This window comes from Danio aesculapii, chromosome 22 (assembly GCF_903798145.1).
Source record: "Danio aesculapii chromosome 22, fDanAes4.1, whole genome shotgun sequence".
NCBI lineage: Eukaryota > Metazoa > Chordata > Actinopteri > Cypriniformes > Danionidae > Danio > Danio aesculapii.
The window spans coordinates 6,180,388-6,185,927 of NC_079456.1; positions in this window are offsets into that span (position 1 = coordinate 6,180,388).

The following is a 5,540-nucleotide window of genomic DNA, read 5'->3' on the forward strand; positions in this document are numbered from 1 at the left end:
CCAGCTTGACCACCTAGCCAGGCTGGGAGCCCAGCCAAAACCAGCTATGTCCATCTTAAACCAGGCTGGTCAAGCTGGTTTTAGTTGGATTTAGCTGGTCATTTTCCAGCCTGACCAGCTAAGACCAGGCTGGTAAAGGCTGGTAACCAGCCTGGAAATGGCCAAAACCCCTCTAAAACCAGGCTGGTCAACCAGCTAAAACCAGCCAACCAGCCTAGGCTGGTTTAAGCTGGATTTTTCAGCAGGGAATGCACAGGTGTTTTAGTACCTTATGAAAATTAACGTATGGTGTATTACAGTGTACTAGTAAACGTTTGTTTTAACGCAGAGGTAAAACCAGTTGTAATACAGTTTTAGTACCAAAATAATAGTTACTGCAAAGCTTAATTTTTGTGGTTATGGTTTACATTTTAATGTGTATTAAAACAGTTTTTGTAGTAGCCTAGTAGTAAAATAATTTTTATAGTTTATTATTATTATTTATTACATGTATGTTTTTATTCATCATCAGTAAGGTCTCTATTTCTCAGAATTGTGAAATACAAAGTCAGTCTATTAACTCACAATTCCGACTGTATTTCTCACAATTCTGACTTAACTCGCAGTTTCGATATATTAACATCTCAATTATTTTTTTTCAGTGGCGGGGACGCGCTTCTAGGTCTCTCGTTCACATGTTTTAACAACTATTTTCCACTAGAGGGCAGCAAGCGCTCAAACATCACCGTTTCATCCATTAGACAGAGATGCAGAGTACATTATATTCAAAACACACTTTACCAGTCAGAAAAAACGGCAAAATCACTTGAAAAGGAAAATGACAAAAAGGCAAACTATGAGTTACTTTTCACGTTAACAGCATTTATTACAGCTCTCTGGAATACTTGATTCTGATTGGTCAATGTTATTCCAACAAAAAAAGCATTCATTTTAATCCCATTGTGTCCACATTTTAAAGCTCTTAAAAGTTAAAAAGTTTACTTGAAAAGGCATAATGTAAGTGTAACATTTACAAACGAATACAAAAATATCAAATATCTATATACAACGAATAACTCATGTGAAATGATCATCAGAATAAACAGTTCTCTGTCTGAAAGCCTGTGCTTCTCCACCGGATCACCTCAGGGGTGTGTGTTATCCACACTTTTATATATTCTGTACACAAACATGTGTCAGAGCACATTTGAAAATCATTACATTTTAAAATATGCTGACGACACTGTCCAAGGAGATGAAAATAATCATGGTCCCATAGTAGATCATTTTGTTCAGTGGTGTGAGGAGTCTAATGTAAAACTTAAAGCGACAAAAACTAAGGATATTGTTACATTCTATGGTGTTTGAATGTATTATTGTGTTTGGTTTCTCTTTCTCTCTCTCTCGCTCTCCGTTCCTGTTTCTCAGCTAGATGTGGAGGAGAGGAAGTTGATTGGTTGCACCTGCTACTCGTTGCCTGGCAAGCTTAAAAGCCTGCCAGTTGCAAGCTACATTGAAGCTTGCTTCCAGAGTGTGGGCTCTGTCCTGCTTGGTGGTTTTTGTTGAGAAATTATCCTTGCTGTTGTGCTTAACTTGTTGAAGTTAAAAAATCTGTTGTAAAAGCTGTTGAAACCGCAAGAACTCTGTTCTCGAAAACTAACTTTGTGTTTGGAAGCTATAGGGAGGTGGGTGCCATTTTATTTCTAAAACCCTTTTTCTCTTTATGTTTAGTTAGGGAGTTAGTGTACATTTCTGTTGTTGGTTTAATTTTACTTTGTCAGTTTAGACCAGGCATGGGCAAACTCGATCCTCGAGGGCTGGTGTCCCTGCAGACTTTTGCTCCAACACTAATCAAACACACCTGAACACCCTAATTAGTGTCTTCAACATCACTAGAAAGCTACAAGCAGGTGTGTTTGATTAGGGTTGGTGCAAAACTATGCAGGGACACCGGCCCTCCAGGATCGAGTTTGCCCATCCCTGGTTTAGACAGTTTTACTCCCTAACTAGCTAGAGGGTACTTTTGTTTGTTTTGGCCTTTCCCCCTCCTGAAGTCTATTTTTGCTTCCCAGTTTTGTTTTACGATTGTACATTTTGTTAATAAATTATTCAACTTGAATTTGGTGTGTTGTAAGAAGGCAGGGGACTGATCCACACTCACCCCAACCAACATTTAAAACGTTTCACTGTTACTCCCACTGCTAGGCGTTTAACATCAGGGACGTAACAATATGATTATTGATTTTAGAAGGAATCATACAGCAGCTGAGGTGACTAGTATCAGGGGTCAAAAAGTAGAATGGGTGGAGAACTACAGTCATTAACGGTACCAAAATATTTGATCTTTAATCTTTGAGGTAAACTGTGATGCTGTGTGCAAGAAGAGGGGCATCAGCGCCTATATTGTCTCAGGAAACTATCACGTTTTCACATTGGCCCCAATATGCTTACTCTTTTCTATCGTGCTCCTATTGGGTCTATTCTATCCTTGGCTCTGGTGGCTTGGTTTGGAGGTCTGTCTCTCAAAAACAGGAAGAGACTGAGCCAGGTTATTAGGTGGTCTAGCAGGTTGATTGGCAGGGGTGTAGTGGACATTTTAAAAGTCAGTGGGGACAGCTGTATGAAATCCAATGGTTTACATTCTTAATCACCTGTTTCTAAATGGTCTGTCTCTATAAGTTCGGGGGACGTATTCCCCTCGTCCCCAACGGTTGCTACGCCCCTGTTGATTTTTGAATCACAGCTGAGTATTGAATCCCTGTATAGTAGGCAGCTTTTACGGATTGCCCAGAACATTAGTAGCTGTAGCTTTATCCTGCTCCCTTCAGGTCGAAGCTTTCAGATGCTTTTTAGTAGGACGGTTCAGGAATGGCTTTGTCCCATCATCTATTGTCGCTCTGAATAAATCGTAATCTTTTATAAGGCAGTTTGTATGTATATGTGTGATTTAATTGTTTGTATCAACTGTTAAACTTTGCTGCAAAAAGAATCTACCTACGGGTATTGATAATAAAGTCAACTCATCATTAATGGAAAATATAATTGATATCAATATGTTAAAAGCTGTGGATCCAGATTGTTTATATCTGCAGCATAATGGGGGATTTCAGAACAGTGAAATGGCATTAAATGCAAACATTTTCAACCATACTATAGTAAAATGAATTTTACAATATATATTAGTACTCTTTGTTATATTAGTATACAATATATACTAGTACTCTTTGTTAATGAATGCTCTTGCATAGTGTTTTAACTATAGTAAACTGATAAACTGTAAGAAATACTGAAGTAGACTTTAGATTTGCGTGGTGTATTGTAGTATAATATACACTATAGTTGTCAAAAACTAGGTTAATTTGTTAATTTTTCTGTAGTTGTTGTGTTAACTTTTAGTTTTTTGTTCAGTTACCTGCATAATTTTAACTGTTAGAGCATCATATGATTTAACAAACATGTATATTTTTCAGCCATAGAAGCTGACGTGGTATTATATGCAAACATTCATTAATTCATTTTCCTTCGGCTTAGTCTCTATTTCAGAAGTCGCCACCGCGGAATGAACCGCCAAATATTCCAGCATAAGTTTTACACAGCGGATGCTCTTCCAGCCACAACCCAGTGCTGGGAAACACCCATACACTCTCACATTCACACATGCTCATACACTACGGCCAATTTAGTTAATTCAATTCACCTGTAGCGCATGTGTTTGGGGGAAACCGGAGCACCCGGAGGAAGCCCACACCAACACGGGGAGAACATGCAAACTCCATACAGAAATGTTAACTGGCCCAGTCGGGACTCAAACCAGCAAACTTCTTGCTGTGAGGCGACAGTGCTAACCACGGAGCCACCGCGCTGCCCCTACATGCAAACAAATAAATGTAATTTTAAGGTACATATGAAGAAAGCAGAAATGTGTTCTTGTTTTATCGGTGAGCTGAAGTGTGGTTGATGTTGGAGATCTATTGGGTGCAGTCCTCCGCTGTTATAAAGGGCAGGTTTTTCTCCGTTTTTTCCTTGAGGGCTTTAAAAAAAAAATAAATAAATAAAGCAATGGTTAAAAAAACAAGCTTAAACTAGTGGTTTATCAGTCACATCTCAGTCACATTTACTATGATCTTTTATGTGAAGCTGCTTTGACACAATCTAGATTGTAAAAGCGCTATACAAATAAAGGTGAATTGAATCTCTCAAAAGTAGGGCCAGACGTGAATGTGCGGACATGGTTTTGCTATTTCTGCTCAGCATTTTGAATAAAATAATACGAATAAAAATGAAAAAATCTGTGTGGAATGTTTGTGAGAGTGTAGTAACTAAAAACTTAACACATGCAATGAAAATAATGACTTAAAGTTTATGTAAGGTTTACAATGCAAATCCAATTAGATCCACTTGTTTGATAAACAAAGCAAGTGTCATATAATAAATATTGACTGAAAATATAACTTTACAATGTGCTATATATATATATATATATATATATATATATATATATATGCATATTGTTCAATAATACTACTGAAATTAATTAAAAACTAAATAAGTATACACTCACCGGCCACTTTATTAGGTCCAACTGTTTGTTAACGCAAATCTCTAATCAGCCAATCACATGGCAGCAACTGAATGCATTTAGGCATGTAGACATGGTCAAGTCGATCTGCTGCAGTTAAAAAGCGAGCATCAGAATGGGGAACAAATGTGACTTAAATGACTTTGAACGTGGCATGGTTGTTGGTGCCAGACGGGCTGCTCTGAGTATTTCAGAAACTGCTGATCTACTGGGATTTTCACGCACAACCATTTCTAGGGTTTACAGAAAATGGTCCAAAAAAGAGAAAATATCCAGTGAGCGGCAGTTCTGTGGGTGCAAATGCCTTGTTGATGCCAGAGGTCAGAGGAGAATGGCCAGACTGGTTCAGCTGATGGAAAGGCAACAGTAACTCAAATAAGCACTTGTTACAACCGAGGTCTGCAGAAGAGCGTCTCTGAACGAACAACACATCCAACCTTGAGGCAGATGGGCTACAGCAGCAGAGGACCACACCGGGTCAGCTAAGAACAAGAAACTGAGGCTACAATTCACACAGGCTCACCAAAATTGGACAATAGAAGATTGGAGAAACGTTGCCTGGTCTGATGAGTCTCCATTTCTGTTGTGACATTTGGATGGTAAGGTCAGAATTTGTCATCAACAACATGAAAGCATAGATCCATCCTGCCTTGTATCAACGGTTCAGGCTGGTGGCGGTGGTGTAATGGTGTGGGGGATATTTTCTTGGCACACTTTGGGCCCATTAGCACCAACTGAGCATCATGTCAACGCCACAGCCTACCTGAGTATTGCTGCTTACCATGTCCATCCCTTTATGACCACAGTGTACCCATCTTCTGATGTTAATTCCAGCAGGATAACACACAATGTCATAAAGCGTGAATCATCTCAGACTGGTTTCCTGAACATGACAATGAGTTCACTGTTCTCAAATGGCCTCCAGTCACCAAATCACAATCCAATAGAGCACCTTTGGGATGTGGTGGAACGAGAGATTCGC